The sequence below is a fragment of the Ovis aries genome, chromosome 3, assembly GCF_016772045.2.
Source record: "Ovis aries strain OAR_USU_Benz2616 breed Rambouillet chromosome 3, ARS-UI_Ramb_v3.0, whole genome shotgun sequence".
NCBI classification, from domain to species: domain Eukaryota; kingdom Metazoa; phylum Chordata; class Mammalia; order Artiodactyla; family Bovidae; genus Ovis; species Ovis aries.
The window spans coordinates 205772160-205781412 of record NC_056056.1 but is presented as its reverse complement, the minus strand read 5'-3'; positions in this window follow the sequence as shown (position 1 = coordinate 205781412).

Genomic DNA, 9253 nt, shown 5'->3' with positions numbered 1-9253 from the left:
TCTGCAAAATGTCAAAGGGAGATACAATCAGGTTACAGCCATGATTCATAATCAAAAGGGTCAGCTAGTTACACATTGTAGCCTACACCAATGGGTAGCGTAAAGATTACAATGGTGACTGACTACATAGGGGATTATTACATTCTTTCTGGCAATGGGAAATCTTGGTATGGAATCTTGTGTTTATCAGTCCAGGAGGCCTGTTAGGCTGTAGGTATGTTATCTCCATGGCTATAACATAGTCCAAAGTTTCACTGAGAATGTAAGATGAAGTTTCCTTCTTTTCCAAGTTGGAGTCAGCTCAGCATGTTCCTTTCCTCCTTCATTCCCCTCTCTTGATGCTCTCAGCTTCCAGTGTGAACATCACTCATCAGGATATACTGCATTTTAGGTTTCCTGGTATATATTTGGGTAAATGAAGTTAGCCTCTGTGATACAAAGTTAACAACACATTGGAGAATACAATGTCCACATAATAGAATCAACAGAGCAACTATAACAATGGCTCATATAGTTTTCCACCAAACACCCTTCAACTGTGAGAGAACAGAAGTCCAAAAAGGAAGATTATCATCAGACATAGCTTTTACTTGACCTTTCATGTCATCTAGAGTGGCTGATATATTGTCAGATAAATCAGGAATATATACACAACATTCAGCTTTGATTATAGCACAGGTCCCTCCTTGAGCGGCTGTAAGTATGTCTAAAGCCATTCTACTTTGAATTACCGCTTTCCTCATTTGTTTTTGTTCAGTATTTAGTGCTTGAATCACTCTCAGGTTGTCATTTAGGGCTCTTTGGGTGAAATTAGTTAGAATTTCAACTCTGATCATTATGTCCGTAGTGCCCAATTAAGGAACAAATATAGCAGACAATAATCATACCAATGGAAAACTGATCATGATCATCTAGCCCACAGGAGGGTAAATTTAAAGGCTCTTGTATTGCTGACATGATGTTTCCATGGGCAAAGGCTAGATCCAAGGTACACCTCCCTATCCATCCTTGGGGCAGCCAAGGCCATAAGTCAGTTCCACATAACCAGTGGGTGGTGATTACAGTTTCCATACTCGATTTTTGTTGTTTTGCCTGATGCAAAAAAATCACATAAGCTAGGCATATCACCCCTCTGTAGAGGTGATACCCACCATGGGAGTCCATCCATGACAGACATGGGCATGGCTCCACACACCCAGCAGTTAAATTTTTTTACGAAAGTCAGCATAGGAATGTGCCCATGAAATGAAAACATTGTCCTGTGCAGAAACTATGGCTAGTCTCAAGATGATACCAGAAAGTCCAGGTAGCAGGAGTTGGTTGTAGAGTATCATCTCTTTTTTTTCCATCTCAAGATGATCTTGGTTTCACATGGCTCAGCGGGGTCCTTCTGTGCAGTCCACTCGGTGTTCTCCAGGTCTGTGTGGTATGCTCTCTTCACACTCGTGTGGTGAATCCAGGGAGTGACACCTGCAACTTTAACTGCCATAGCAGTGGTTAGAACAACAGTATATGGACTCTTCCAACGTGGGGCCAAGGAGTCATGTTTCCAGTCCTTGACCCACACCTGATCTCCGGGTACAAATTCGTGAATCTGTTCCCCAAGAGGGAATGGCACCCTTTCTTGTACAAACTTAGTTATTTGATGTATTACCTTACCCAATTGTTCTATCTGCTGTGAAATCCCATCCTATTTTACGTGTAGCAAGTTTGTTGACACCTGTCTCACTATGGGAGGGGGTCTCCCATAGATAATTTTATAAGGGGATAACTGTGAGAACACGGGGTCACCCTTAATTTGAGCAAGGCCACCAGAAGCAAGTCCATCCATAAACAGTCAGTCTCTATAATCCCTTTGGTGTTTCTTTAAGAGGTCAGTTTGTTCTTTCTATCATTCCAGAACTCTGGGACCTGTATGCTATATGCAATTTCCATTTGAAATTTAGAGCTTTGCATACCTGTTGAATTAAGTCGGCTATGAAGGCAGAGCTGTTGTCTGATCCTATGCTGGTTGGGAACCCAAATCTGGGGATTATTCCTTGAAGCAGACAGTGAGCCACTTTGTTTGCTTTTCAGTTCGGGTAGGGAAGGCCTCCATCCATCCTGAGAAGGTACATACCATGACCAGTAAATAGTGACCGTGTTGGCAGGGTTTCATTTCAGTAAAGTCCACTTCTAAATGTTCAAAAGGTAGAGTGCCTTTTAATTGTATCCCTGGGGACTTTTGTTTATGTCCAAGGGCAGCATTGACCTTCGATCAAGTAGAACAGTTCTGGGATTCCATTCTACACAAGGAGGAAAGTCATGGAATTAGGAAATATTTCCGAATTAATTCTTCTATTTTGTCATGTCCTAAGTGAGTTATCTGGTGAACCTGAGATCCCAGTGTGGGGGCTAATGCCTCGGGTACCTGTAATCTGCCATCTGGCAGTTCCCACCAACCTTTTGCATTTTTGGTGGCCCTTTCTGTTTCAGCCAGCTGGTCTTGGGCCGGGGTATACTGTGGGAGAGTCAAAGTTAACAAAGGTTCTGATAGATCTGCCACCAGGAGCCCCAAATTCCTCAGCCACATGTTTTGTGACTTTATCTGCTAGTTGGTTCCCCTGTGCTTGTGGAGTGTCTTCCTTTTGGTGACCCCAGCAATGCATCACCACTACCTTTTCAGGTTCCCATACAGCATTTAATAGAGTCAAGATTTCTTCCTTGTTTTTAATATCCTTTCAGTTGACAGTCAGAAGACCTCTCTCCTTAAATAAAGCCCCATGCACATGTAAAGTAGCAAAAGCATACTTGCTGCTGCTGCTAAGTTGCTTCAGTCATGTCCAACTCTGTGCGACCCCATAGATGGCAGCCCACCAGGCTCCCCCATCCCTGGGATTCTCCAGGCCAGAACACTGGAGTGGGTTGCCATCTCCTTCTCCAATGCACGAAAGCAAAAAGTGAAGTTGAAGTTGCTCAGTTGTGTCCGACTCTTCACGACCCCATGGACTGTAGCCTACCAAGCTCCTCTGTCCATGGGATTTTCCAGGCAAGATTACTGGAGTGGGGTGCCATAAAAGCATATCTAGAGTCAGTGTAAATGTTTGTCTTCTTACCTTTTGACAGCTGGAGGGCCCGGATTAGAGGGTATAGTTTGGCCCATTGAGCAGACCAGTGTAATGGCAGTGAGCTGGCCTTGACAGTAATTTCTTCTGTGACTACTGCATATCCCAATGATTGTCCTTGTTTCACCAGGCTGGTGCCATCAGTGTACAGGACTCAATCTGGTTCCAGGATTGGTAGTCTCTCATGTCAGGTTTGCTAGCATAAACTTCCTCTAGGATTTCTTTGCAATCATGTGAGGGCCCATCTTCTGCTTGACAAGGCTCAATAGCGACATGGGGGTTCTCACATAAAAGTCCCTGGTATTGAGTAATCCAAGATATTTACAGCCATTTGTGGGGTCCCCTCGTAGGAGAGTGTTGACCTCATGGGGGACTTTTATGGTTAAGTCCTGGCCCAATGTCAGCTTGGTTGCCTCTTGGACTAGTAAGACAAATGCAGCAATCACCTGGAAGCATCCTGGCCACCTGGTGGCAACATGGTGCAGTCGTTTCAAGAGATAAGCCATGGGTCTGTCCCATGTCCCCGTAGTCTGCGTCAACACTCCCATAGCCACCTTGTCTTTTTCAGTTATGTAAAGAGTAAACAGTTTGGTAAGGTCTGGCAGGCCCAAGGTGGGTGCTGATGTAATTGCCAGTTTTCATTCCTCAAAGGCCTGCTGCTGTCTCTCAGTCCAATTCAGTGAATCTCCTTCTGGTCCAGTTAAGAGTTCATATAATGGCTGGGCCATCTGGGAATAACCCAGAATCCAAATCCTACAAAACCCAGTAGCTCCCAAGAACTCTTGGACCTGTCGTCTGTTTTTTTGTTGTGCGATTCTCAAAATGACATCTTTTCTGGATTGGTCGAAGAGCCTCGTGCCTCCCCTCAACAAACCCTGAATACGTTATCTCCTCCTTGCAGATCTGTGCCTTCTTCTTCAAAACTCAGTAGCCAGACTCCATCAACAGCTCCAGTAAAGCCTTGATCCCTTCCCAGCAGTCCTCTTTGTTCTTGGCAATCAAAAGCAAGTCGTCCACATATTGTAGCAATCTGCATCTGAACCTCTCTGGCTGGAATGAGTCCAGGTCAGAAGCCAAGGCTTCCCCAAAGATGGTTGAGGAATTTTTAAACCCTTGTGGGAGGCAAGTCCATGTGAGCTGTTGTTTGGTGCCCCCTGCTGAGTCTTCCCTTTCAAAAGCAAAAATGGGTTGAGACACCAGGCCAAGGCATATACAGAAGGCATCCTTGAGATCTAAACAAGTATAGATCTTAGCATTCAGTGGGAGGAGCTAAGTAAAGTATAGGGGTTAGGAACGGTGGGATGTAGGGTCACAGTGGCTTGGTTGACCAGTCTAAGGTCCTGCACAGGCCTGCAGTCTAGTTCCCCTTCTCAACAGGAAAGATTGGTGTGTTCCAGGCTGACTGGCATTCAATCAGGGTGCTCACCTTTGGCAACCTATTTATATGTGGCAAAATGCCAACCCGCTCCAGCAGTAGCAGGCGCTGACGTTTCCTGACTGTTATGGCACTGGGTTTGAGTTCTATTACCACCGGAGCTTGATATTTGGCAAGCCGGAAGAAGGGAGGTTATCTTCCACCCAAACCTCAGGGAACTGTTGGATCAGCTCTCTTTCTCGATTATTTAACTCATCTGACTTCTCTCCTGGAGGGTCATATAACCTCCGTGTCTCTATTCCTGAATACCTTATCAGTGATTTCAATCAGCTGTGAGTTAGTCATGGCCAATAGACCTTCTACCTTTTGAGGCTTGAGTCTGATATCGGGGTAGGCTTGAGACACAAAGCCTGTGTTTACCATCATCTGAAATCCAGCACCCTCCAGATCTATAGGCGTATAGAGCCTATACACCTCGCACAGTCTTTTTTTAAAATATAAATTTATTTATTTTAATTGGAGGTTAATTACTTTACAATATTGTATTGGTTTTGCCATACATCAACACGAATCTGCCACAGGTATACACGTGTTCCCCATCCTGAACCCCCCTCCCTCCTCCCTCCCCATACCATCCCTCTGGGTTGTCCCAGCGCACCAGCCCCAAGCATCCAGTATCATGCATCGAACCTGGACTGGCTATTCGTTTCATATATGATATTATACATGTTTCAATGCCATTCTCCCAAATCATCCCACCCTCGCCCTCTCCCACAGTCTTTTGTAGAACTCAGAGGGTGATTCAGTTTCTTTTTAAATTATTTCGGTGGGCTTTGCCATATTCATGGACTTTTGGGTCCCCCTCTTGAGGCCTTGTAAAATAGCCAGCCGATATCTCTCCAGGTGTCCCCTCCCTTCCTCTGTGTTATGGTCCCAATTGGGCTTCTCATCGGGGATGGCTTGTTCTGTCAACCACTGCAGGTTTGTGGTACCCTCAGGTGCCGTTTCTCTTAGCCATTTTCTGGCCTCAGTTAGGATCCTGTGTCTTTCCTCAGTGCTGAAAAGGGAGACTAGTAGTTGGATTATGTCATCACATGTAGAGCAGTGAGTTCGAAAAATAGTCTCCAACAGCCTGATCATGCCTTGTGGCTCCTCCGAGTACGATGGAGTGTGTTTCTGCCAATTTAATATGTCCATTGAGGAAAACGGCCTGTAACAATAGGTTATCGGAGGCTGGTGGTAATATCTGTCTGCTCCCTGAACTGGGGGCTGTTGAAGCTCTCTCAGGGGCATTTGTAGTGGAGCCATTTCCCACCGCCTCCTTGGTGGAGTGCAGCCTCTGTTTAATTCCAGTGTCTCCATCCCCCTTCCCATCAGTACTCACTGGGAAGGGTGGGTATAGCATAGGATGTTCCGCTGGGGCTGAATCCTGTGGGTGTTGACTAGAGGCTCCTTCCCCCAGGGATCAGAGCCTGCCGAGGTGGTAGCTCTACCTTCTCCAGGGGAGCTGGTAGGAGGGCAGCTGCAGGAGCCCCAGCAGGCCCTGGATTGGGTAAGGCCACCTCCGGTCCAGGTGGAGCATTAGATGGCAGGCGCGTCACCCAGTATGGGGGAAGGGGCAAATCGTCCCTGTCCGGACTCTGCAGAATTTCTTTTTCGTTATCAGTCAATTTTTGTACCATTATTTTCCCTTTCCCTTTCTGAATGTAAAGCCTTGCCCAAGGGGGAGGATCTTGAGCCAACCATAGCCATAAATCAGTATATGGATATTGACCTGGGTGTCCCCACTCTCCTGTGACTATTGTATAGACAGCTTCCACTATTTTTAAGGTCCATGGTGCCCTCTGATGGCCATCCTACTCCCACAGAGGGCCGTTCGACCTCAGAGTATGTGGAGGCAGTTAGGCATCCTCTTCACCCCATAGTCTCCTCCTAATCCCTTTTTAAAATTTTTAATCATGCACTCCAATACAGTTGCCTTAGATTCATTTCCCCCATCTTGCTTGCCTTCTTGGACCTTCTTCTTCCTTTCCTTTTCTTTCTGTCTATGAAGTTCTCAGTCCCCTATGTACTTCTGATATTTCCACTCAGTGACACTTAAATTGCGATTCCACCTCCTTCCTAATTGGGGTGAGAAGAGCCTTACCTGCCAGATCCCAGAGGGAGAAGGGGGATCAGTATGGCTTCACCTGCCACTCGGCACAGCTGAACCAGAACACCACGTGGACCAAGACTGTTTCTCCCTTGACTTTTAAAGTTCATTCTGCCTTGGTGGGCTTGATCAGGTGCGGATGAAAACACAGATGGGTTAAATATCCCATGTCCCAGGCCATCTCCAGAAAAGCCAATTCGTACTCACTTATGTATCCCCCTCCTTCTAGCCTGACGGTTCTGAAGGGTTCAAGAATTTCACAGCAGATAGGACACCTCCTTGGGGAGGGCAAAATACAGGTACACAAAGGCCAAGTTTCTTTCCTTAGAGGCCCCTTCACAATTGCCCAGTAATAGTTTACCCCCAGATGGTGTGAACACCATCTCCTCTGTGACATTCACAGCCCTGCTTTCCCCAAAACTTTCTCGCATTTGTCCAGTAGCAATCTATCCCAGAACAATGTGGAGCATTTAGTGACATCTCTTTGTGACAGTTGCGGTCCACGTGCTTCCTCGTCCTTCACAGGGGGTTGATCAGGCCCCCTCTCCCACCCTGCTAGGTGGGAACCTCCTTACACCTGAGCGCTCAATTCCCCTGCTGCTGTCCACTACTCACCAATGTGAAAGGTCCAGGCATTGAGAAACGGAATCTTTCCAGAAGGGCGAGACGCCTTCCCCACTCTAGAAGATCCAAGCCACAAGGACTCAGAGTAGCCCCAAGCGAGACTTGTCTCGTCAAAGTGAGGAGCTTCCCAGCCAAAGCACCAAATGTTGTAGCCAAACGCTTCGGGAAGCAAACTCACTCAGAAGGACACCGTGGATAGTGGAGTGCAGTTTATTACACTGGTGGGTCCGAGGCAGTTTCCTCTTTAGCCAGAGACCCCAACCCATTTCTGTGAAAACCTTATATAGCTTAAGTGTATGTGCACAAGCCCACATCCCCAAATTCCTCAGTCGTACTCTGGAAGATGTCAAAGGGAGAAAACAATCAGGTCACAGCCATGATTCATAATCAGAAGGGTCAGCTGGTTATGTATTATACCAATGGGTACCATAAAAATTATAATGGTGACTGACTACCTAGGGGATTATTACATTCTTTCTGGTGATGGGAAATATTGGTATGGAATCTGGTGTATATCAGTCTGCGAGTCCTGTTCGCGATAGGTACGTTATCTCCATTGCTACCAGCCACATAGTCCAAAGTTCACTGCGAATGTAAGATGGAGTTTCCTTCTTTTCCAATATGGAGTCAGCTCAGCCTGTTCCTTTCCTCCTTCACCTAATTACCCCTGCCATCTTACCCCTAAATTTTTGAAGCAGGCTTTTGTGACTCTGGAGGTGCCTGGGAAATAATACCTTTTCTGCAAGCAGGAGACAGGGAGAGGACATGGGAGGAGGTGTCCATCCCAAGAAAGCCCCATAGAGTCCTGCTTAGTCACAGTTATTCGTAAGAAAATAGTATGAATTTTGTTTTCTAATATCTCCCCGGTGAAGCTTTGGTCTAGAGAATACTTACAATCTTTTCTTCAGGGCTCAGATTGTTGTAGCCACGTGTTCTGAGAAACAAACTCACTCAGAAGGACAACGCAAATAGTGAAGTGCAGTTTATTACACTGGCGGGCCCAAGGCAGAGTCTCCTCTTAGCCAAGGACCCCAACCAGCATTTGTGAAAATCTTTTATACCCCATGTGTACGTGTCTGAACCCACCACTCCAAATTCCTTGAGACTTACATAAACCAAAGAGAATACAATCCCAATGACCCCATCATTCACATACTATGTGCTCAAACAGTCAAACAATTAGCCAATAATCAATAAACCCGAGGTTACACTCCTATAGAGACAGAAAAATTCATGGCCTGTCTGGAGGAAGGGGTGATTAGTGTATGTTTTCTCTTAGGTGATGAGTAACCTAGATACGATATTCAAGGTTCCCCTGTCTGGAGGGGGTCTTATCCTTTGGTTGTCATTTTCATAGGTACTAAACACAGAGTTCAGAGTCCATTGGAAAGGTGGCCAAGCATGATCAGCATGAACAGGCCTAAGATGGAGTCCAGGCCCTATGAATTCCTCCTTCAAGATAAAACTGTAACCCCCAAGTATAGAACACTGACCACTGACTCTTCTGATTGGCCAGTGCCTGAGTTTAAATATTCTGAATGCTAGTGTTTCTTCAATGGTAGGATAAAAGTATATTTCATCCTTGTGCATCGTGAAAAATATCTGAGAGAAACGAGTGAAACCCAATAATCAAAGCAACTCCTGTTAGGTAGCTAACAGGAGAGGAACGTACTCTCTTCAAGGAGCAAGAATACAGAGTGTGCACAGTCAATGGTGAATGGTAACTAAAAATGATTCTGTGTGCACCATCAGCTACGTGGACATGCAGACCATCTGGGAGCTCACTTTTCCAGACTGAAAAGGGACTTCATACTTGACTTAATGCCCTACCATTGATATCTTAAAATTATTAACAAATTTAAACAAAGCACTCCACCCTTTTTATTTTGCACTTGACTGTGCAAATGATGTAGTGGATTCTAACTCCATGTGCATGGAAGGGATGAATTGGTTTTTTTCCTTCATCTAATCTAGCTTTTCAGAGAAGGCAATGGCACC